Raw genomic sequence first — 25534 nt, 5'->3', positions numbered from 1 at the left:
CCTGTTCATATTCTTTTCAGTATGAATTAGGAAAAAGACCTGCACAGCTGGTTGTATTTAAGTTGTCTGCTCCATTACTAAGAATGATACAGCTTCTAATCAGGATCTCTTCCTACTATTTATTTAAATAAAATCCATTATTATTTACATCCTCCAAAATAATAACAATGATATTATTATTATAGTCAAATCTGCTTGATAAACCCAATTGTTTTCACCATCTCATTTTCTATATAACTAACTTTCACAATGTCTCATAGATAGTTTACAAAGAATATGTATCAGTAACATACTCTTTACTCAGTCTTACTTTCCCTATTATTGCCTTCACTAGTCCTTAAAGTTGGAACTAATATCTAAATTACACTTATGGTTTCTATGTACTCTATTCATTTTCTATGGATGCCATAATACATTACCACAAAGTTAGCAGGTTATAACAATACAATTTTATTTTCTTAGAGTCCTATAGGTTAGAAGTCCTACCCAGGTCTTGCTGGGCCAAAATAAAGGTGTCAGCAGAGCTGTGTTCCTTTCTAGAGAAGGAATGGTTCCTTTGTAGAGAAAGCTATGGTTTTTCCAGTAGTCATGTATGGATGTTGAGAACTGGACCATAAAGAAGGTTGAGTACCAAAGAAGTGATGTTTTTGAACTGTGGTGTTGGAAAAGACTCTTGAGAGTCCCTTAGACTGCAAGGAGATCAAACCAGTCAATCCTAAAGGAAATCAGTCCCGAATTTCATTGGAAGGACTGATGCTGAAGTTGAAGCTCCAAGACTTTGGCCACCTGATGCGAAGAGGTGACTCATTAGAAAAGACTCCGATGCTGGGAAAGATTGAGGGCAGGAGGAGGATGGGATGACAGAGGACAAGATGGTTGGGTGGCATCACCGACTCAATGGACATGAGTTTGAGCAAGCTCTGGGAGATGGTGAAGGACAGGGAAGTCTAGGGAGCTGCAGTCCACCTGGTTGCAAAGACTTGAACATGACTGAGTGGCTGAACAACGACAAGAGAAAGAATGAGCTCTGCAGCAGATCCCAGCTTGGGCCACAGGATCTACTAGAACTTTGTGGTGCTGGAGTTACCAGTAATGGGAAAGAGACTGTCTCGAGTTTATGGAAACTTCTTTAGGAAAATCCGAATGAAGAGCTGTGAGGTTCTAGACCATGGTCATGTCATCTGCAATAGGAACTCTACATCTGCTGAGAAAGAGCCACTGGCCTGTTAGTGGGCCTTGGTAAGGGTGGAGTGTATGACTATGGGATATTAAGTGAGGATGCAACCAGACCTGCCTATCAGGAGCTAGATCCTGTCAGACCCACCAGTTCATAATTTGGGCAGACCCGTTAACGACTCATCACCACTTGAAAGAGATACATCTAGGATCAAGTGTGAGCAATACCAGGGAGCACAAGCAAGTTGTACGAGACGCAGCCCTAATCCCCAGGGCCCCACCATTGTTGTGCTTCCATCTCTCTCTCAGATCATGTCTAAGGATGTTGGGGACTAAGTTAGTATATAAGTGCAGAATGGAGGGGACTGAATTAACGTCTAATTCAGGATTGGCCTGAGAGAGTGGAGCAATAGAGAAAACCATTTTAACTAGCAGGGCTTCAGGTTGTGAATCTGATCACCTTTTACTATGGTAATAGACAAAAGGGGCTAAAGTTAGAATATGTACGACTTCATTGGCAGTGACCAATGCTTTGGATTACTGACAAGTGCCTTGAAGGAAAAGAAAGAATATTTAAAGAAATACAAGGAGATAGGCGGTAGGAGCAAATGAGTGAACATGTGAGACTAGGTGTGGGGGAATAAATTTTGTTGTATTCTGTGCTAATGCCCACAAAAGAACATCCCCCATAAAAGAGGCAAGAATTAAAAGTGACCTGACCAGGGATATTAGCCAGTCTCTCTCACTGGTCACTCTAGTGGCACTCCAGTGAATAAAGCGGCCTTGATGGCTGAGGTCGAGGTAGTGTATGTGCCCAGCAGCATTTGCTCCTGCTGCTGCTGCTGCTGCTAAGTCGCTTCAGTCGTGTCCGACTCTGTGCGACCCCATAGATGGCGGCCCACCAGGCTCCCCCGTCCCTGGGATTCTCCAGGCAAGAACAACTGGAGTGGGTTGCCATTTCCTTCTCCAGTGCATGACAGTGAAAAGTGAAAGTGAAGTCGCTCTGTCGTGTCCGACTCTTAGCAACCCCATGGACTGCAGCCTACCAGGCTCCTCCGTCCATGGGATTTTCCAGCCAAGAGTACTGGATAGATAATCTAAAACCAATGTCAAAGGTCCAAATGGCCAGCATCAGAGGCCAACATTTAACCCTCATTTTGGCACCATTCCTTGAGGAAATCAGCTCATAAATCAGTACCATGTTGCCTATACTTGATCCCTTCCATGCTGGAAAGGCCAGTAATTTGCTCTCAAATGAATCAATAAATATCCTGAATTTGGGTTTGACTTTCCTACACAAACTGCTGCTGCTGCTAAGTCGCTTCAGTCATGTCTGACTCTGTGTGACTCTATAGACGGCAGCCCACGAGGCTCCACCGTCCTTGAGATTCTCAAGGCAAAAACACTGGAGTGGGGTGCCATTTCCTTCTCCAATGCATGAAAGTGAAAAGTGAAAGTGAAGCCACTCAGTCATGTCCGACTCTTCCCGACCCCATGGACTGCAGCCTACTAGGCTCCTCCGTCCATGGGATTTTCCAGGCAAGAGTACTGGAGAAGGGTTGCCATTTCCTTCTCCTTTCCTACACAAAGGACCTCAGTTAATAGTACTATTTTAAGTTTGGTAGAGTGATGAATCCAGTACCATGGTATTTCACATTGTATTGCATCAGACCAAGAACCAACTTTATAGCAAAAACAGTATTTTCTTACCTGGTGCATACAACATCAGGTACCATATTATCTTGTAAGAAGATTCAGCTATAGCATTTTGAAAAATTGCGAAAGGTCAAGCATACACTAGCATCAGAGTGTATAGTTCCAGTGGAGCTGCAGTTTTTCCTCTTTGAACCCCAGCAGGTAATCAAACGAAAAACTGAGAGGACATCTAAAAACATTCCCTAGTAATATCAACTGGGACAGATGACAGAAATTCCAATCAGACCCATCTTCCCATTATTCCTTTTACAACAAAAGCATAATTTGCAGGGGAAAGAGCAAGAACAACCACCACCTTACTACAGCGGAATCCCATTTCAAATAGGAGAAGAGAATGGGGTTGGTAGAAAATGATGGAGCAGGGCAGGAATACCTCTTAAGCCCTGCACTCCAGTTGTAAGGGAGGCAAGAGCAACAGTGAAGGTCATACTCACAAGTTCATAGAGGCTGCTAAGACAGAGGCTTAATCATCATGTCTGAGAGGATCTTTCTTCTGCTATTTCCTGTCACGAAGGTCACAAATACTGAGTGAAAATGACAGTGGAATATTGCTGGAAGAGCTAGAAGACACAGATTATCCTCAGGGAGCAGACACTGAGAAGTAATCTCTGGTAAACTAGCCCACGCTGTTTTCCAAGAGTATTCTCTCAAGGAATGAGAAGCTTCTGAGGCACTGAGGGTAAACAGGGCAACACCAAATTTCAAACCCAATCCCAAATTTGCCTCAGTTCAGCTCAGTTCAGTCACTCAGTTGTGTCCGACTCTTTGTGACTCCATGAATCACAGCACGCCAGGCCTCCCGTGTCCATCACCAACTCCTGGAGTTCACTCAGACTCACGTCCATCGAGTTCCTGATGCCATCCAGCCATCTCATCCTCGGTTGTCCCCTTCTCCTCCTGTCTCCAATCCCTTGCAGCATCAAAGTCTTTTCCAATGAGTCAGCTCTTCACATGAGGTGGCCAAAGTACTGGAGTTTCAGCTTTAGCTTCATTCCTTCCAAAGAAATCCCAGGGCTAATCTCCTTCAGAATGGACTGGTTGGATCTCCTTGCAGTCCAAGGGACTCTCAAGAATCTTCTCCAACGCCACAGTTCAAAAGCATCAATTCTTTGGCCCTCAGCCCTCTTTACAGTCCAACTCTCACTTCCATACATGACCACAGGAAAAAGCATAGCCTTGACTAGACGGACCTTAGTCGGCAATGTAATATCTCTGCTTTTGAATATGCTATCTAGGTAGGTCATAACTTTTCTTCCAAGGAGTAAGCGTCTTTTAATTTCATGGCTGCAGTCACCATCTGCAGTGATTTTGGAGCTCCAAAAAAGAAAGTCTGACACTGTTTCCACTGTTTCCCCATCTATTTCACATGAAGTGATGGGACCAGATGCCATGATCTTCGTTTTCTGAATGTTGAGCTTTAGGCCAAGTTATTCACTCTCCTCTTTTACTTTCATCAAGAGGCGTTTTAGCTCCTCTTCACTTTCTGCCATAAGGGTGGTGTCATCTGCATATCTGCGGTTATTGATATTTCTCCCAGCAATCTTGATTCCAGCTTGTGTTTCTTCCAGTCCAGCGTTTCTCATGATGTACTCTGCATAGAAGTTAAATAAGCAGGGTGACAATATACAGCCTTGATGTACTCCTTTTCCTATTTGTCTGTTGTTCCATGTCCAGTTCTAACTGTTGCTTCCTGACCTGCATACAGATTTCTCAAGAGGCAGGTCAGGTGGTCTGATATTCCCATCTCTCTCAGAATTTTCCAGTTTGTTGTGATCCACACAGTCAAAGGCTTTGGCATAGTCAATAAAGCAGAAATAGATGTTTTCCTGAAATTCTCTTGCTTTTTCCATGATCCAGCAGATGTTGGCAATTTGATCTCTGGTTCCTCTGCCTTTTCTAAAACCAGCTTGAACATCAGGAAGTTCACGGTTCACATATTGCTGAAGCCTGGCTTGGAGAATTTTGAGCATTACTTTACTAACATGTGAGATGAGTGCAATTGTGCGCTAGTTTGAGCATTCTTTGGCACTGACTTTCTTTGGGATTGGAATGAAAACTGACCTTTTCCAGTCCTGTGGCCACTGCTGAGTTTTCCAAGTTAGCTGGCATATTGAGTGGAGCACTTTCACAGCACCATCTTTCAGGATTTGAAATAGCTCAACTGGAATGCCATCACCTCCACTCGCTTTGTTCATAGTGATGCTTTCTAAGGCCCCCTTGACTTCACATTCCAAGATATCTGGCTCTTGATGAGTGATCACACCATCATGATTATCCAGGTCGTGAAGATTTTTTTTGTACAGTTCTTCCGTGTATTCTTGCCACCTCTTCTTAATATCTTCTGCTTCTGTTAGGTCCATACCATTTCTGTCCTTTATCGAGCCCATCTTTGCATGAAATGTTCCCTTGGTATCTCTCATTTTCTTGAAGAGATCTCTAGTCTTTCCCATTCTGTTGTTTCCTCTGTTTCTTTGCATTGATCGCTGAAGAAGGCTTTCTTATCTCTTCTTGCTATTCTTTGGAACTCTGCATTCAGATGCTTATATCTTTCCTTTTCTCCTTTGCTTTTCACTTCTCTTCTTCTCACAGCTATTTGTAAGACCTCCCCAGACAGCCATTTTGCTTTTTTGCATTTCTTTTCCATGGGGATGGTCTTGATCCCTGTCTCCTGTACAATGTCATGAACCTCATTCCATAGTTCATCAGGCACTCTATCTATCAGATCTAGGCCCTTAAATCTATTTCTCACTTCCACTGTATAATCATAAGGGATTTGATTTAGGTCATACCTGAATGGTCTAGCAGTTTTCCCTACTTTCTTCAATTTCAGTCTGAATTTGGTAATAAGGAGTTCATGATCTGAGCCACAGTCAGCTCCTGGTCTTGTTTTTGTTGACTGTATAGAGCTTGTCCATCTTTGGCTGCAAAGAATATAATCAATCTGATTTCGGTGTTGACCATCTGGTGATGTCCATGTGTAGAGTCTTCTCTTGTGTTGTTGGAAGAGGGTCTTTGCTATGACCAGTGCATTTTCTTGGCAAAACTCTATTAGTCTTTGCCTTCATTCCACATTCCAAGGCCAAATTTACCTGTTACTCCAGGTGTTTCTTGACTTCCTACTTTTGCATTCCAGTCCCCTATAATGAAAAGGACATCTTTTTTGGGTGTTACTTCTAAAAGGTCTTGTAGGTCTTCATAGAACCGTTCAACTTCAGCTTCTTCAGCATTACTGGTTGGGGCATAGACTTGGACAACTGTGATATTGAATGGTTTGCCTTGGAGACGAACAGAGATCGTTCTGTCGTTTTTGAGATTGCATCCAAGTACTGCATTTCAGACTCTTTTGTTGACCATGATGGCTACTCCATTTCTTCTGAGGGATTCCTGCCCACAGTAGTAGATACAATGGTCATCTGGGTTAAATTCACCCATTCCAGTCCATTTTAGTTCACTGATTCCTAGAATGTCGACATTCACTCTTGCCATCTCTTGTTTGACCACTTCCAATTTGCCTTGTTTCATGGACCTGACATTCCAGGTTCCTATGCAATATTGCTCTTTACAGCATCGGATCTTGCTTCTATCACCAGTCACATCCACAGCTGGGTCTTGTTTTTGCTTTGGCTCTGTCCCTTCATTCTTTCTGGAGTTATTTCTCCACTGATCTCCAGTAGCATATTGGGCACCTACTGACCTGGGGAGTTCCTCGTTCAGTATCCTATTATTTTGCCTTTTCATACTGTTTATGGGGTTCTCAAGGCAAGAATACTGAAGTGGTTTGCCATTCCCTTCTCCAGTGGACCACATTCTGTCAGACCTCTCCATCATGACCCACCCACCCTGGGATGCCCCACCGGCATGGCTTAGTTTCATTGTGTTAGACAAGGCTGTGGTCCTAGTGTGATTAGATTGACTAGTTTTCTGTGAATATGGTTTCAGTGTGTCTGCCCTCTGATGCCCTCTTGCAACACCTACCATCTTACTTGGGTTTCTCTTACCTTGGGCGTGGGGTATCTCTTCACGGCTGCTCCAGCAAAGCACAGCCACTGCTCCTTACCTTGGACTAGGGTATCTCCTCACCACGGCCCTTCCTGACCTTCGACATGGGATGGCTCCTCTAGGCCCTCCTATGCCCATGCAGCCACCACTCCTTGGACTTGAGGTTGCTCCTCCCGGCTGCCGCCCCTGGGCTCGGATGCAGGGTAGCTCCTCTCCACCGTTCCTGCACCGTCACAGCCTGGCACTCTAGGCCACTGCCCTTAACCTCGGACATGGGGTAACTCCTCTCGGCCGCAGCCGCCTGTGCTCAGTGCACCGGCCGCAGCCACCCGCATTTTACACAAATCCTCACACTAAAGTTATAGAAGAAGGAAAGGTATGCTTATCTCCAAGCATAAGATAAACTTGCCTCAGAATTTGCTGTGTTCTACAACACTCTAGCTTCCAAAAAAAGTTACAAGACATTGGAAAAGTCAGGAATAAACAAAGTCTGAAGATACAAATGATCAGAACCAGTCTTGAATAGGACTGAGATTCTGAAACGGACAAGGAATGTACAATAACTATGAATAATACATTTTAAAAGTACTGATTGAAAAGTTAGATAACATGCGAGAACAGATGGGTAATTTTAACAGAGAGTTGGAAACTATAGGAAAGAGTCATATGGAAATACTAGAAATCAAAAATACGGCAACAGAGATGATGTTTTCTATACACTTCATTTTTCGGATCTCTAAAAATAAAATTAAATTGTTATTTAGCTTCTTACTTTATACTTCTACCAATATGAGAATTTAGATGAATTTATTATGAACTTGGGCAAACTCTGGGAGATGGTGAAGGACAGGGAGGCCTGGCATGCTGCAGTCCACAGGGTCGCAAAGAGTGGGACATGACTTAGCGACTGAACAACAGCAAATCTATCAAGCGTTTTAAATTTACCTTGCTTCTATTGGATTGCTTGAGTAAACAGTATGAATAAAAACAAGCAAGTCCAATAGAAAGTTATTTACCTGACTCAACTGTGTTCAAGTATGTGTGTATATGTAACTTTAAACTCATTTTATCAAATTTAATCAAAATAGCTGAATTAACTTCTGCATAAAGCCACTAATTTTCCATAGTTGGGTTTGAGTATAAAGGTGAGAAAGGGCCTTGTGTCTGAAACTAAAAATGCTAATCATTCTAGAAATGTCTGTATATCAGAGAAGCATGCAAACTTTCAGGCGGTAACAATTTACTATTTCCAATTAGACTAAGCTTCCCAGGGAATTCCATTTATTGGATTATTCTGTGGAAACACAACACTGTGTGATATAAAACAACCTCCAACAATTTATTAAATTGCTTTTTCCTTAAAGTGTTTTTTAAAGTATAAATGATCAGTTTAAACATTTCTTCTCAGGATAATATACAAGATCAACCAAATCTTGAGTGGCAATTCAGTTAGTGTTCTGTTGAATAACATTATTTCAAAATCAATAATCACATGAATTCTAGCCCCAGATACTACTGTGAATAATAATGTTTATTATTTGTTAAGTGCTGACAGTGGGCAGGTTAAGTGCTGACCTGGGAGGTTATAATAGAACCTAGATAGCCAAGGAAATCTGAGTAAGTTATGCCAGTGAGTGTGAAGCTTTGCAGCTTACACTCATCTATAAATTTCTCTTCCTTCTCGCTTTATTTCTTCCCCTTTATTCTTGTAAAACACTATATATCAAGTAAATAGATCACTGAAATTTTTTTCAGATTTCTCACTGATAGTTTACATTAAGCAAATTGTATCTTTTATTTGTAATATACAAATTCTTTAATATCATTTAAGCAAATATCACTGACAGTTCTTCATAGGGAATTTGAGATTAAATCTGTAAATATTTGTGTTTTAATAAAAATATTTTTAGTGCTAGAATTATTTGCTCCTCATTTTCAGAAAAAATGGGCTATTTTGATGAGATAACAAGAAAGAACAAGGAAACAAGAAGGTGTATTAACTATACACTATTATTCATAACCATTTGGTTTCATTATTTTCACTAACAGTTTTTCTGTATTGTATTTAAGCCTTTACAAGTGGATTTCATTCTAAAACAAAGTTTCCTTAATAATTTTTTGAACAAAAAGCTTTTGAAGTAATAAATTATATTTGAAGTGACATATATTTTAAAGTAAATCTTTTATTTAAGTACATAAATATAGTATAGAATTACACATTGAACACTCGGAAATCATGAGTTTAATGTGATATAAATTAACTGTTTAGATCAACAGAAATACATTGTTGCCTTCATAAAGAGAACAGCACCATTCTTCACAAAGTATTTTAAAACAAAAGTCAAGATCTAGCACATACATGTATGCTTCTGAGATGGAAAATCAGTTTATAATCTATCTTGAATTTTTATAAGAGTTTATTTATCCTGCGATAATATTTGAAAGGCTTTCCAGAAACAGGAAGACATAAGTTTCTGGTTCTAATTTAAATAGTCATATGATATGTGACCTTAATGTAGTAAGAGGTATTCCGGCCAGGGTAGTTTCTTCTATGGATCAAGTGTATTTTTGTTAAATTGTAAAAATTTAAAACAAATGTCTCCCAAGCTGGAAAAAAAAAAAAAAAAAAAAAAACCTCAAGGGCATCATCAGTCATAGGTTTAAAACACATGCCCAAATAATTAACAACTAAATCATAGTAGGGAAACAAAAAGCTTTTCCTGAATAATTTGTGGTATTATTTAAAGTTTTCTCTTAGAAGGCAATTGTTCTAAAATGTCTGATTTTTTTCTTTGCACTTTCACTCAATAAACATTAATAAGTTAATTATGTAAATGTAGAAATAAAGCAAAACAAGCACTGAGCACTTTGAATTGCGTTGTTTAAATTATAAGAAGACTTTGTTGGAATTTTTTAAAGCTACAGAAAATTAAATGGCACAATTGTTGATGTTGTTGTCTGGTCACTAAGTCATTTCCGACTCTGTGACCCGAGGGACTGTAGCCTGCCAGGCTCTTCTGCCTGTGGGGTTTCCCAGACAACAACTGGAGAAGGAAGTGGCAACCCACTCCAGTGTTTTGCCTGGCAAACCCCATGGACAGAGGAGCCTGGTGGGCTACAATCCATGGGATTGCAAAGAGTTGGACATGACTTAGTGACTAAACCACCACCACCACAGGCGAGAATATTGGAGTGAGTTGCCATTTTCTTCTCCAAGGGATTTTCCCAACCCAGGGATTGAACCCTAGCCTTCTGCATTGGCAGGCGGATTCTCAACTGCTGAACCACGAGGGAAGCTCAAAATGACACAGTACAAAACATGAAAAGTTTTTCTCTTTTTTCTTTTTTAGCTGTCCCTGTTACAACTAACATACATTATACATTCTCATTCTTTTGATATATTCCAACAGTTTGTTGTGTATTTCGCCATTCCTTTCTGCATATTCTTTCAAATATGTGCACCCACTATACAGCCAAGGAAATGTATTACATTATGACTTTTAAAAAACTTTATAATATAGGGCATCTTTTTTTTATAGCAGCAGAGAAAGGTCAATGCTTTTTGAAAGTAAATTGTTCCATCATTTGCCTAACAATGAACCTGGAGGCTGTTTCCCAGTTTAGGGCATCCCAAGTGGTACAGGGATAAAGAATTTGCCTGCCAATAAAATAGTGCATAAACGTTCTTATCCAATATCCTTAGGTGTCTATGTTTCTCTCTCTCCCACACAGATCTCCTCAAGTGCAATTGCCGGATCAATGATACATGCCATTTTGAACTTTGCTGAAGATGGCCAGTTCCATTTCCAAAAAGGGCTTAGCATCCACTCTCAGAAGCAAGGTAAGACTGTCACACTTCACCTCCACTGACTTTTATCAGTCTTTTTATTTTAGGGTGTTAAAAAAATTTTTTAATAAAAAAATTTTTTAAAATTAATTTAAAAATTAAAGAAATAAAATTAAAATATTATATTTTATAATAATATCCATTACTTTCCCTAGTGGTTAAGTTAAGCAACTTTTCACACAATTTTTTTTCCATTCGCATTTCCTCTTTTCTCAGAGATTTAGTTTATCTTTTACCCATTTTTTCCTTTGTGACTGCTGGTCTTCTTTGAAGTTAATTCATAGGAACTCTTCCTGTATTAGGGATATTAACCTTTTTGTCTGTCCTGTGTGTTTTTTAATTTTTTTATTCATTTATTTTTTCTACAATGTTAATACATTTTTATAAAGTGAAGTCAAATGTTTTTTTAAAATTTTTTGTGTATTATCAATTATACTTAGCTTTATTCCCATAATGAGCACTATCCAGAAAATTTATTCCCTATTTTAACAATATGATTATAATCAAGTCTTTTAGTATAGATGGCATTCACCTTTCAATGAAGATAACTTCATTTCTTGTTTTGGATATTTACGTTTGTGCATGCAAAGTCGCTTCAGTCATGTCCAGCTCTTTGCAACCCTATGGACTGTAGCCTGCCAGGCTCCTCTGTCTGCAGGATTCTCCAGGCAAGCATAGTGGAATGGGTTGCCATGCCCTCCTGCAGGGCATCTTCTGGACCCAGGGATCAAACCTGCATCTCCTGTGACCCCTGCACTACAGGCAGATTCTTTACCACTGAGCCTCTGGGGAAGCCCTTGGATGTTTAGGGGACATCTAATTTTTTTAACACTTAAACCTTAGAAACACAGAGTCTCCTATTTATTGATTTAATTGAGGTTTATTATTGTGTAAACCATTCAATAGTCTGACTTTAAACATCTAAATACACTCAAACTTATATTTTTCTCCTCCATTAATATGGACATTCAAAACAGTTGGTTTTATGCCTTTCCATATTTTTTCACAGGCTTTCCCAACTGAAGATCATTCAAATACTCCCCTATCATGTAATGATATTTTTCTGCTGGCATATTAGGGAATCAGCAGTAGTAGAGGCTGGATAAATGTTAGTGAATGAAGTAGATACTGCAAGTTAAGAAAGAGCTTCCATACATGCCCCAGTGCTTTTCAGTTAATCACTCCCTGATCAATGACCGGTAAGGGCAGAAAGAGGCTGGCTAATGTCATCAGTGAGAGCTTTTTTGTATAATCCTAGAATGAGCCTCTTTTTCACAGAGGAGGGCTTTTGAGGAGCAATCACCTGGGATACAAACACCTTCTGCTCTGGAAAGTTCTTGAACTTCCACTTCCAGAAATTCACACACCTAATTCTTAAACAGGCTTTCTTCTCACCAATCCTTTAATCAGATTCCTTCCTAATTTCTTGCAACCTTGGAAAACTATTAATCACCATTTATTAATCCGTACCGAAAGTTACTTCATGCGATGCTGCTTTCCAGCTGGGTAGACAAAAAAGATGTACTGCTTGAGGTTCAGCCCACTGTCCTACAGGACAGCCCCAGAGTTGGAGTGTGACATTGCAACAGTCTACTTATGGTTGGTGCCAGCAAAATGCACAGAGAAACCTATGAACCAGGGCTGAATTCATTCCTCTTCAATTTTCAACTGGTCTTAGAGGCCCTCACATGAAGCAGTAGATAAGTCTGTGGAAGAAACTTCAGTGAGATAAATGTGCTCATATTTTGAGAATAGTATGAGAAATGCGGCCTTCGGGGGCTGTCTAGACTTAATCCTGTATGCGCAAGTTCTGTTTAGTGAGAGTGTTTCTGGACAAATTTAGGTAGATTCCTCCCTCCTACCCTTCTTTCTTTCCTTCCATCTCCCCTTTTACCTCCCTTCCATCTATCAGAATATATTGACAAAGCAACTATTATATACCAGGCATTGTTGCAGAACTTGGGGAATGGTGGTGAGCAAGATGGGCCCATCCCTGCCTTTATTAACTCACATATTGGGATCCTAGTAGAACAGAATAGCACTCGATTCCTGATGAGCAGCAGCTCAGTTTACCTGGTCATCTGCTCTTCTGAAGTCAGGCTGTATGTCTCAATCATGGCCTAGGAGAAAGCTGTTCTTTTTCAAAGGATGGAACAGTTATTTTAGAAGAGGACATGGCAAGCCTTCATAACTTCTAGGGCTTCCATTTTGATTTTCTAATCAGTTTTGCCATTGCTCCAAAAAAGGATAAGATAATACAGCAGTCCCTAACCGTTTTGGCACCAGGGACTGGTTTTGTGGAAGACATCTTTTCCGTGAACTGAGTGGTGGGGATGGGGATAGTTTCAGGATGATTTAAGTGCATGACATTTATTATGTACTTTATTTCTATTATTATTACATTGTGATATATAGTGAAATAATTATACAGCCCATCATAGTGCAGAATCAGTGGGAACCCTGAACTTATTTTCTTGCAACTAAGGAGTGCGCAACCAAGATCCCTGACATGTGCAGTTCAAAGTAGGGTTCGAGCTCCTACAAGAGTCTAATGCTGCTGCTGATATGACAGGAGGCAGAGCTCAGGTGGTAATGCCAGCAATGGGGAGCAACTGTAAACACAGATGAAGCTTCACTTGCTTGCCCACCACTCACCTCTTGCTGCACGACACATTTCCTAACAGTTGGCCCAAGGGTTGGGGGCTTCTGAGATAATACACACATTCCTGATGCCCCTCTTAATTTCCTGGATCATACAGTAGAGAGAAAAAGCTATTTGCACCCCAACCAGACCAGCTCGGGAAAACTTGGTTGCTCTGAACCATGGTCAAATTGTTTCAATATTTGAATCAACTAACAAAGAGGTTGGAAAGGATAATTTAAAGGAAGTATATATTTTCTCCAAAATCTGAGGAACCCACTAAATGTTTTTCTTACTGGTGGAGGTACAAGGTACAGCAAAATATTTCTTTACTTTGAAAAGAAGATCCTCACTTGTCCCAAATTACTGGATCCCCCAAAACTTCACTGAAGCAGTAGGCCCTTCATTTCTCTCTCTCTTTAATAATGTATGTGTTTTTCACCAAGAGTAGCTACATCACACACTCCATGTACTGTCAGCATTATTATTAATTTAATGAGCAAGCATTATGTCCCTTGGGGAAATAGAAACTTCACTGTCCCTGTGCACTAAGTTATAGAAAGCATTAGAGAGTAATCTAATCTAGGAGAAATGTGTACTTTGATAAACCCCCAAAACTTGTTTTCAGGTAAAACAAATTGTTTCCATTGCTTCATGTGGTAGAGTTAAAGGCATAGCTATTACCAGATCACTAGCTATCTATTAACTGTTGGAGGTCATATTTATTTGTTCAAATGAAAAAGGCCACCACTAGAAGAGCAGCTAAAATCAATGAAATATATAGCAAGCACTTATTATTCTTTATCCTCCAGGGCTGTCATCTGCACAGGGGAGCTAAATAGGAATCGGGGGAAAATCAGCACCTCTGCGTCTTCTATAGGTCTCTGTTTGACAGAGATACAAATCTTCACACTTTCACAGTAATTCAGGGTGACTTTGATTTATAATTTTGACTTAGAGGGAGAATTTTAGAGGTTTCCCTTTGGCATAGTTTCCTTCTAGCCTCTTACCCTGTGTGTCGGGAAGCCCATGCAAGAGGTCTGTGGGTTCTTAGTATTTCTATTTTTAGTACATATTCAACAAGTGGAGAAATAGCACAACATTGTGACAGAGATTGCCAGATTTCTCCCCAAAATTTACTTCCTCTTTTCCCTCCATAAAATGTTAGGTGCCATTTGCTACCCTCCCTTGTATACAGAAATGATCCTGTAGTCAGAGTTTGCTGCTGCTGCTGCTGCTGCTGCTAAGTCGCTTCAGTCATGTCCAACGCTGTGCGACCCCATAGACGGCAGCCCACCAGGCTCCCCCGTCCCTGGGATTCTCCAGGCAAGAGCACTGGAGTGGGTTGCCATTTCCTTCTCCAATGCATGAAGGAGAAAAGAGAAAGTGAAGTTGCTCAGTCATGTCTGACTCTTATCGACCCCATGGACTGCAGCCTACCAGGCTCCTCCGTCCAGTCAGAGTTTGCTAAAAGACTGCAAAGGTGAGATGTATACCCTTCTAAGGCTTTTGGAAACATGTCTGCCTCTTCACGCACCTTCCTCTTCCATAGACTGGGAGCGGCTGATAAGATGAAAGAGCCCTGAGAAGGAAGGGGGCCTGGGGCCTCAGGCATAAGGAGCCCTGCCTGAACTGTCACCTACATGAGGAACATTTCTGTTGTGGTTCAGTCATTATATATTTGGGAATATATATTTGTTACCATAGTCTTGTGAATACAGTGTGGATACAGGACTTCACTGGTCTATCATTAGCTGACTCAAACCAAATTCATTTACAATTTGCAGAAGCTCCCACTCTTAACATGTAAATTACAATGGGTGGTGCATCCTCGGGTATTAGTGGTTTCTTAGAGCTTATATCCAACCATAAGACTCAAAAGATCCGGACATATTCTATTTTCCAAAGCAAAATCATCTTAGTAAAGATTTGCAGGTTCTTTTCTGGCAGGCAAGAAAGAAGATTTGACTTGCAGACACTGTTATCGTCTGGTCTTCTCAGAGTTGTCCAGGCTTTTCTTCATTCAAGTGACTAAAGGTGATGTACGGAGTCAGGTCCAGGAATTTGTTAAGGAGACCACAGTCCTTTTTTTGTAATGAATCATCAGACATGCAGTTTTTTTTTTTGTTTGCTTGTTCTATTTTGTTTTCATATTTTTAAAACAAATCAAATGGGGTTTAGTAGGCTCTTATCCACTTCACTCCTAATAATCCTATGATATGTTAGAAACCACCAACTCTCTATGGGTTAGGCCATTTCGATTACATTGCCAGTAACCAGAGCCTTAGCCCTGAGGTTAAGTGCCACCATGTCACCCAGGGTCCTGCTTCCCCAGTAGACTTTGTATCATATACAGTGGTTTTTTTCTTCAGAAAAATGATCATTACAGAGATCATCATTGCTACTTAGTAGGATACTGCTCAAAGGGATACCAAAGAAAAGTCCAAGAAGGACACTCTTGGCTGTAGATTAATATTTCTTAATCTGGGGACTGGAGACCCAACAGGTATGTGTAAGTAATGAGTAAACTTTCAGTGGCAAAGAAACAGCATGAATAAGTGGTAGATAAAAAGGCCTAAATTACGGTCTCTTCTTGTCCATGAAGCTGAACTATATTTTGACATACTTTACTCATTTGAGAATTGAGGACCTTCAGTTATAGACTTTAATCCTTGCCTCATTTACTACTGAATGACCTTAAAACACCTAAAAACAACCATGCACCTTTGTGCGTGCATGCTGCTAAGTTGCTTCAGTCATGTCTGATTCTTTGTAACCCCATGGACTGTAGCCCACCATGCTCCTCTGTCCATGAGATTCTCCAGGCAAGAATACTGGAGTGGGTTGCCATGACTTCCTCCAGGGGATCTTCCTGACCCAGGGATTGAATCGTTGTCTCTTAAGTCTTCTGTGTTGGCAAGTGGGTTCTTTACCACTAGTGCCACCTGGGAAGCCCAAAAATCCTCTTCAGGTAGAACCAGTTCCTGTATTGAGTATTAATTATATGTAATCCAAGCAAAACTGAGACGCCTCAAGGCCTGTGAGCCTTGAGAAATAAGCCAATTTCCATATCCTCAATCCTTTTTTTATTGGTAAGAGAATATTAATACAATGTCTATATACTTTGGAATGCTGAAAAAGTTTGTAACATGTTTGTAACATACAACAAAGCTTTGTAATAATCTTTTTTCTTTTATAAATATTTTCAAAGTCCATTTATCACAGCTTAGAAATTGTCACTATGACATTTTGTCTCATTTCCTCTAAAAATTCAGTGAAACTCAGTTTTCACAGGACCTTTTCTTTCCTGTTACTTCTTCATTTTCAGGTATGTTTTTCTTCTAATAGTTCTTTGCTGCACTTGGATTTGAAAGACCAGGCTTCATCTTATTAACCAACTACTTGGTCCATGTGCTGAGCAGGGGGAATTTAGCACATCTTAGAAGGCAAAAGTAGGGGAAGGCTTTGTATATTTCTATATTTTAATTTTGTTTGTCATATAGTATTATCTCACACTTTTCAATATGTTTTCATTTTGTAATAGTCTGGAAGGCTCAAAACTAACGGTGATTATCCCATGGGAGAAGAACTGTGGGGCAGTGAGAATTCCAGGGACAGAGGGGCCTGGCAGGCTACCATCCATGGGCTCTCAAAGATGAACACAACTGAGTGACTAACACTTTCACTTTCAACACTTTCTGGAGGGATTTGGGCAAAGTCAGATAGTGAATAGATAATTACAAATAACAACTAGATCGCAGAAGGCTATGAGTAGAAAATCAGGTACTATTTTGGCACAGAGAAATGAGGCCTAATGGTCAACTTATGCTGAAGGAAGGGAAGAAGCGTGTGTCATGAATAAGTAGGAGTTCTCTAAGTTAAGAGTTAACTCATTGGAAAAGACTCTAATGCTGGGAGGGATTGGGGGCAGAAGGAAAAGCGGACGACAGAGGATGAGACAGCTGGATGGCATCACCGACTCGATGGACATGAGTTTGAGTGAACTCCGGGAGTTGGTGATGGACAGGGAGGCCTGATATACTGCAATTCATGGCATAGCAAAGAGTCGGACACGACTGAGCGACTGAACTGAACTGAACTGATCTAAGTTAATATGCAGAATGGGAGGGGGCATGTTTCCACCAAAGGGAACAGCACGTGTAGTTCTAAGGCTAAATTATAGGTTTTAAGAACTGAGAAAGGTCTAAAAGGGAACAGAAGAAGGTGATGAGACTGAAAATATGAAGTGACTGAATCACACAGGGCCTTTAGATTGTGTCAAGGGGATCAAAGTTTGGTCCTTGAACACTAGGAAGCCACTAAAGGATTTTAATCAGAGGATATTATTTTCATTTGAAATGACTACACTGTCTACAGAGTGAAAACCAGATTGAAGTGGAGACAAAGCAAACACAAGACAGGTTAGGTGGTGTTACAGTGTTTCCGGTGAAAGACAAATGCACCAGGTTATGGCCAGAAGACTTGGGGAGAGTAAATGAATTTTGAAGCTATTTAAAAGGAAAGAAATGTTATGACAATGTCTGATTGCATGTTGGTGACAAAAAAGACTAACGAGTCAAGGATATATGCTTGGGCTCATGGTTTGAGTACCTGGATGATGGACAGTGTTAGCTCTTATCTGGAAAATCCTGCAGGAGCATCCCTATTCCCTATGTGTATACTCACTGACACCTAAGATGGAAGCACTGGTAATGTAACATATTCATCTTGTTTTTCTTTAGATGAATCTCTACACACAGTAAATTTCACCAATGTTAAGTGTGCAATTTGAATGAGTTTTGAGAAATATAGTCATGTCACTGGTACCATAATCATGATAAGGAACATTTCCATCACTCAGGAAAGGTCTCTCACACCCCTTTGCCCTCTGTGCCTTCAGGCCAGTCCTGGCTCCTGGTATTGATCTGTTCTCTATCTCTTTACCTTCTCTAAACTTTCATATAAATGAAAGCTTCTTTCATTTAGAACAATGCTTTTGAGATTCATACACATTGTTGCATGTATCAGCAACATATTTTTGTTGCTGCAAATGTTTGCTTCATTTTATTCCCTGAGTGAAATTCCACCACAAAGATACAGTAAAATTTGTTTATCCATTGAGCAGTTGATGGTCATATGGGTGTGTTTTCCCCCCAGTTTGGGGCTATTATGGATAAAAAGTTGGTATGAAAATTCCAATTATCTTTCGTATACACATGTATCCATTTCTCTAGTAAATACTTAGAAATTGGGCCACTGGTGTATGCTCAGCAGTTCAGTTGTGTCTGACTCTTTGCAACCCCATTGACTGTAGCCCACCAGGCTCCTCTGTCCATGGAATTCTACAGGCAAGAATACTGGAGTGGGTAGCTATTTGCTCCTCCAGGGGATCTTCCTGATCCAGAGATCAAACCCACATCTCTTGCGTCTCGTGCACTGGCATGCACGTTCCTTACCACTGTTCCACCTCTGTTACTGGGTTGCACGATAAATGTATGTTTAAGAAACAACAGAAGCTGTCAAATTTTTTTCCAAAGTGGCTGTATCATTTTGCATTCACATCAGTAATGCATGAGAGTTCCAGTTGTTTCACACTCTAGCAAATACTTTGCATTATAGATATATATTTTTTTCATTCTAATGGGCATGTAGCCTCAACTACCTGTGGTTTTAATGTTTATTTCTCTAGTTGTTAATGATGCTGGATATTCATGTATAAAAATAGGAAACTACTTCAGCTCATCTACTGAAATTAGATCAAAGTGGATCACAGACCTTAGTGTCAGAAGAAAACCTTTTACACTTCTAGAAGAATATGTAGGAGAAAGTCATTTGATCTTGGGTTATGCAAAAATGTCTTGGGAAAGCAAGAGGACAAACGATAAAGGACAAACTAATAAATTAGACTTTATTAAAAGTTTATTAAATTAGACTTTATCTAATTTAGAGGCATTAGCTTCTTGAAAGACATTGTATAGTATACGGAAAGGCAAGCCAGCAACAAGGAGAAAATATTTACAAAATATGTATCTGCTAAAGAAGTCTCTCTCCTCCCTCTTTTCCTCTTGTTTGCATGGGTTGTGATATAAATTCTGCTGTCATTCTTACCTTCGTTTCTCTACATAAGGCTTGTTTTCCTCTGACCACTTTCGAGATTTTCTATTGCCACTTTTTATTTTTAGCAATCTGATTAAGATATACGTTGGCATAGTGTTCATTAGGTATGCTCTGCTGGCGCGTATATGTCTATGGTGGGGGTGGTTTAGTCCCTAAGTCGTGTCCGATTCTTACAACCCCATATGTTTATAGTTTTCATTAAATTTGGACAATTTTCAGCCTTCTTTCATCAAATAATTTCTCTTCCCACATCAGTTTCTTCTCTCTTTCCACTTACTCATATGTTGGATCATTTGTTATTCCCATAGCTTACCAATGTTCAAGTCACTTCTCTTTTTCTTTCTGTGCTCCACATGGGATAGTTTCTATTACTATAAAGACACTAACATATTTTTTTTTTTTCTGAAGGGGGAAATCTCCTTTTAACATCCATTGTGTTTTTTTTATTTGAAATATTATATTTTTAACCTATGGAATTTCCAATTAGTTCTTTTTAATGTTCCTCATCAGGTTTAGTTTTCCTCTATCTCCTTGTAAAGCTACAGAGTATCTATAATAGCCGTGTTAATGATTGTGTTGGCTCCTTCTATTGCTTCTGTCATGTCTGGATCTGTTTTTACTAACTGATTTTCTTCCTTGTTATGGGAAACATTTTTCTGCTTTATGCATGCCTGGAATTTTTTTTATTGGCTGCAAAAGAATGAGAATTTTACATCCTTACCGCATATTATTATTATTCTCTTAAATACAATGGACTTTATTCTAGCAGGCAATTAAATTACTTGGAATCAGATGGATCATTTTGAGACTGACTTTTAAGGCTGGTAGGAATGGGCTTGGATGAATTTTAATTACTAGTCTAATTTAGCCCCACTACTAAGCGGATCATTTTATCAGAGTACTATCAAATGCCCCTGGCATTTTGAAGTTCTTCCACTCCAGCTGGTGGGAATACACAGAACTTGCAGTATTGTTTACCCTAGTGCTTTTTGCTTCCCCCTGGCCTAGACTGTGTGCAGTTTCTTTACACACACACACAAATCAGAACACAAACAATTATTTCAAAGTTCACTCAGCAAACACTCAGTGTCCTCTTCCTCTGGGTAATTGTGAGGATATGTCCACAAATTCTTTGATATTCCTCCCATCAAATGGTGGGCTTTAGTTCTCTTTCTTTAGACTGTGAGTGACCCATGTCAGACAAATAGATTATGGCAGAAGTGATGGGGTTTCACTTCTGTGGTTAGGCTGTTACAATACGGTGGCTTCCCTTTTGCCTGTACTCACTTCTTGGATAACTGCTCTGAGGGAAGCCAGAACCTTTAGGCCTAGTCAGATTGTCAGTGACTGTAGCCTATAACTCAGGCCAGTACTTTAGTTGCAATTTTATGAGAAACCGAGTCATGTCAGCATCAGACACGACTGAGCGACTGAACTGAACTGAACTGAATGTCTTATACCATAGTATATTACCAAAACCAAGAAATTGACACTGGTACAATATTATGAAGTGAACTACAGACCTTACTTGGATCTGTGTGTGTGTGCGTGTGTGTGTGTAGTTCTATGAAATACTATCATGTATAGATTTATGTAACTACAGTCATGATTAAGGCACAGAACTGTTCCATTATCATAATAAAACTCCCATTGCCATTTATTCAGAGACACAAACACCTCCAAAACATAACCCCTGGCAGCCACTGATATGTTCTCCATTTCTATAATTTTGTCATTTTCAGAATACTATGTAAATAGAATCATATAGTATGCAACATTTCTGATTTTTTCATTCACCATAATATCTTTGAGATCCATCCTGTAGGTGGATTCCACACCTTTGTCCTCATTTGAAGTTTTCAATATTTTGTATGTTAGCCACTCTAATAGGCATGTAATAATATTTACTTATGCTTTTAATATCTATTTCTCTACCAATTGGACTTCCCTTGTGGCTCAGCTGGTAAAGAATCTGCCCACAATGCAGGAGACCTGGGTTCAACCCCTGGGTTGGGAAGATCCCCTGGAGAAGGGAAAGGCTGCCCACTCCAGTATTCTGGTCTCCAGAATTTCATAGACTGTACAGTCCATGGGGTTGTAAAGAGTTGGACACGACTGAGTAACTTTCACTTTCTCTACCAATTAATGATGTTTAATATCTTTTCATATGCTTATTGATTCTGTATATTCTTGTTTTTCAAGTCCTTTGTCCATTTTCTAGGTGGATTGTTTTCTTAGTCATTATTTCAAAGAGGTTTTTTTTTTAATATTCTGAATATAAATCCTTTGTCAGGTATGTGGTTGTCAAATATCTTCTCCCAGTTTATGGCCCATCCCTTATTAGGGTGTTTTTCAGAGGGGAAAAACCCTTCAATTTTGATGAATTCCAAGCTATATTTTAAAATTAATTTATTTTTACTTAAAAAATTATTATTAGTTATTCTACAGATTTTGTGCTTAGTGTTATACCTAAGAACTCCCTGTTTAAGTCATGAAGACTAAAGACTGTGTTCTATGCTTCCTTCTAGAAGTTTTGTGTTTATTAGCTTTTACATTTTACATTGAGATCTATGATCCATTTTGAGTTAATTTTTGTGTAAGGGATGAAATTCAGTTAAGAATTTTTAAATTATTTTTTTGTTTTTAGTATCTAGTTGTTCCCAATCCATTTGAAAAGACTACCTTTCTCCACTGAATTACTTTTGTACCTTTTCCAGAAATTAGCTGTGTGCTTATGTGAAAATATTTCTAGATTCTTTATTCTGATCCAATAATGTATGGAGTACCATAATCTATTCGTTACTGTTGTTGTTTAGTCGCTAATTTGTGTCTGACTCTTTTGTGACCGTATGGACTATGGCCCACCAGGCTCCTCTGTCCATGGGATTTCCCAGGCAACAGAGTGGGTTGCCATTTCCTTCTCCAGGGGAACTTCCTGACCAGGCATCAAACCGGCGTCTCCTGTGTGGGCCAGCAGATTCTTTACTGCTGAGCCACCAGGGAAGCCCCAGAGGTTACTGTACCTATACAGAATACCTTAATATCAGACAGTAATAGGTCCTCAGACTTTATTCTCTTTTGCCAATTTTTCCACTGTTTAGTTTTGTTCTCCTTCCACATATATTTAAATTTCAGTTTCATATTTATAAAATAATTCTGATAGGATGTTGATAGGAGTTTCTATCAAAAAGATAATTTGGACTGACTTCTCACCTTTAGTACGTTTATTCTTCCAACCTGTGAACCCAATGTCTCTTCATTTATATAGGTCTTTATTAATTTTTTTAATGTTTTATGGTCTTCAGCATATAGATCCTATACATCTTTGATTAAACTTATACCTAAATATTTCATTATTTTGGAGCTAATGTAAATGTTATTAAATTTTAACTTTAGTTTCCAATTTGTCACTAGTATACAGAAATTTGGTTGATTTCTGGTGTTGAGCTTGTATCCTGTAATCTTGCTTATTACTCTAGGAATTTTTCAATGTTTATGTTGAGGATTTTCTATATAGACAAACATTTCATTGGTAAACAGGGACAGTTTTATTTCTCTTTTTCCATTTTGTATTGCTTTTCTTTTTCTTGCTTTATCGTACTAGTTAGAATTCCCCATACTGTGCTGAATAGGAGTAGTGAGAGTGGACATCCACGCCTTGGTCTCAGTTTTAGAGTGATAGCATTCAGTTCTTCACTCTTAGTTGCAATTTTAAAAAACAAATATTCTGTACCCAGTTGAAGAATGTCCCTTCCCTTGCTATTCCAGTTTGCTAAGGGTTTGAATCATGAATGGATATTGAATTTTGTAAAATGCCTTTTCTGCGTCATTTGCTATGGTCATGTGGCTTTCTTCTGTAGCCTGTTGTTATGGTGGATTACATTGATTGATTTTGGAATATTGAACTAGCCTTGCATTTCTTAAATAAACCTCACTGGTCATATTACATTATTTTTCTTATATATTGCTGGATTCAATTTGTTGATATTTTGTTGATTTTGCATCTATATTCATGAGATATATTGGTCTGTATTTTCCCTTTTTGTGTTGGCTTTGTCCGGTTATGATATAAGGGTAATGTCAGCCTCATAAAATTAGTTGCAAAGTGTGGTCTTCTATTTTCTGGAAAAGATTATGTAGAATTGGTGTTACTTTAAAAACAAATGTTCAGTAGAATTAACCACTGAAACCATCTGGAACTAGATATTTCTTTTTTGAAAGGTTTTTAACTACAAATTTAATTTGTTTAATACCTTTAAAAAGCTTTTACTTGAAGCCATATGACATTTGGTAAAGCTATAGGTAAGGGTTTGTAGGAAAGTGAGGTAAATATTATAGAAAACTAAAGGAAAAGGAATCCTTTTTATTTAGGAACAGCATTGTCTACAGCAGGAAAGTGTCCTGGTTCATCAGTCTAAGAAGACTTCCCCAAAAATGCTGAAGGTACTACTTAGTTTATTTCTTCTTATAGAAAATGTAAAAGAAGAGAGAGAAACTGAATAAAAACTGTTAATAAAAACCAGCTATAACTTGATGGCTCTGAAAAATTTCAAACTTTTTCTGGAAAATAATGCTGAATAATTAAAATCAAGTAATTATTTTAATAATTAAAATAATTAAGATCAAATTGCATCAGATCAAAGAAGAGGTACAGGGCACTTTCAGGAAACCATGATCTAATGATGAAGCCAAAGGTTTGGTTGTAGAGTTCCTTGTTAAGATTACATGTGGCCACTCAGAGTTTCTTAGAGTACAGGCCCTTGAAAGTGTTTCAATGTGTATCTCCCAGATCCTTTCAGTTGAATAGGGCTCCTAAGAAGTCTAAGAGTGCTGTGTCTAACAGTTTCATCAGAAACTCAAGGTAGGGAAAGGTTTAAGCTTATGGAGGTTTGAAAGTATGCCTGTGTCTAATGAAGTGACCCCCAGTAAAAATTCACAGAAGACACAAAGTTTGAAAAATAGAATTATATTTGCAGAAATATTTCTGGCCAAAAGGGGGCAGAGATTGTATAAAATGATATGAAGTTTTTGGAACCATGAATTCTACTGTCAGGCCATCAAGTGAGAAAAGTTCTCAGCTGCAAATTCTTACTACCTTTCATGAAAACAGAAGGATGACTCAACCAGGGTAGATACAAGTTCTCAGAGGGCAGAGCCCAGAGCTATGGAGAGTTATTCTCAGACCTTCAGAAATAGTCAAGGAAATTTACATTTTGACAATAGGATTTCAGAATTGCTGCGAACAAGTGCCTTCTTTTCTTCCTTTCGAGCATAACTGTCCATAGCAATTATCCTCTGCTTGTTCTACCACAATATAGTGGGGGTATTGAGAGGCAGATAAATTGCTCCTTTAGATTCACAAATGTATATATAGAGAGGACTAAATTCAAGGAGCTCTCCTTAATGAACTTTGAGCTAATGTTCAATAAGATGAAACTTTTGTTAGGAGACTTAGAGGATGAGTATATTTTACAGATGAAGGGAGTACAGATAATTTTTTGCCAGAGGTTGTAAGTGCCCTCTTATGGTTTTAAAAATATGTCCATAAATTCTTTACTACTTCTCCCTTTGAGTGTGAGCTGGATGTAGTGATTTGCTCCTAAGGAAGAGAAGATGGTGGAAATAATGGTATGTCATCTTCAATATTGGGTTATAAAAAGACCATAGCTTCCAGTTTGGGTGCAGTATCTCTCCTGTATCACTTGTTCGGAGGCAACACATGTAATGAGAGGCCCTGTGGAGAAGTCAATATGACAAAGATTCCTGTCAACTGTTATGTGACTTTGAAAATAGAACCTCTATCTTTATTAAGTCTTCAGAAACCATAGTCTTGGTCAGCAGTTTGATTGAAATGTTGTGTGAACCCTGAGTAGAAATATTCAGTTGAGCTACTTCTAGGTTCCTGATCCTCAGAAACCATGTGAGATGTAATGTTTGTTGTTTCAAACTGCTGTTTGTTATGCAGCAATAGCTAATCACTACATGCTTGATGTGGGCTTCCCAGGTGGCACTAGTGACAAAGAACCCACCTGCCAATG

This window comes from Ovis aries, chromosome 5 (assembly GCF_016772045.2).
Source record: "Ovis aries strain OAR_USU_Benz2616 breed Rambouillet chromosome 5, ARS-UI_Ramb_v3.0, whole genome shotgun sequence".
Classification (NCBI taxonomy): Eukaryota; Metazoa; Chordata; class Mammalia; order Artiodactyla; family Bovidae; genus Ovis; species Ovis aries.
Note: the sequence above shows the minus strand (reverse complement) of the source record.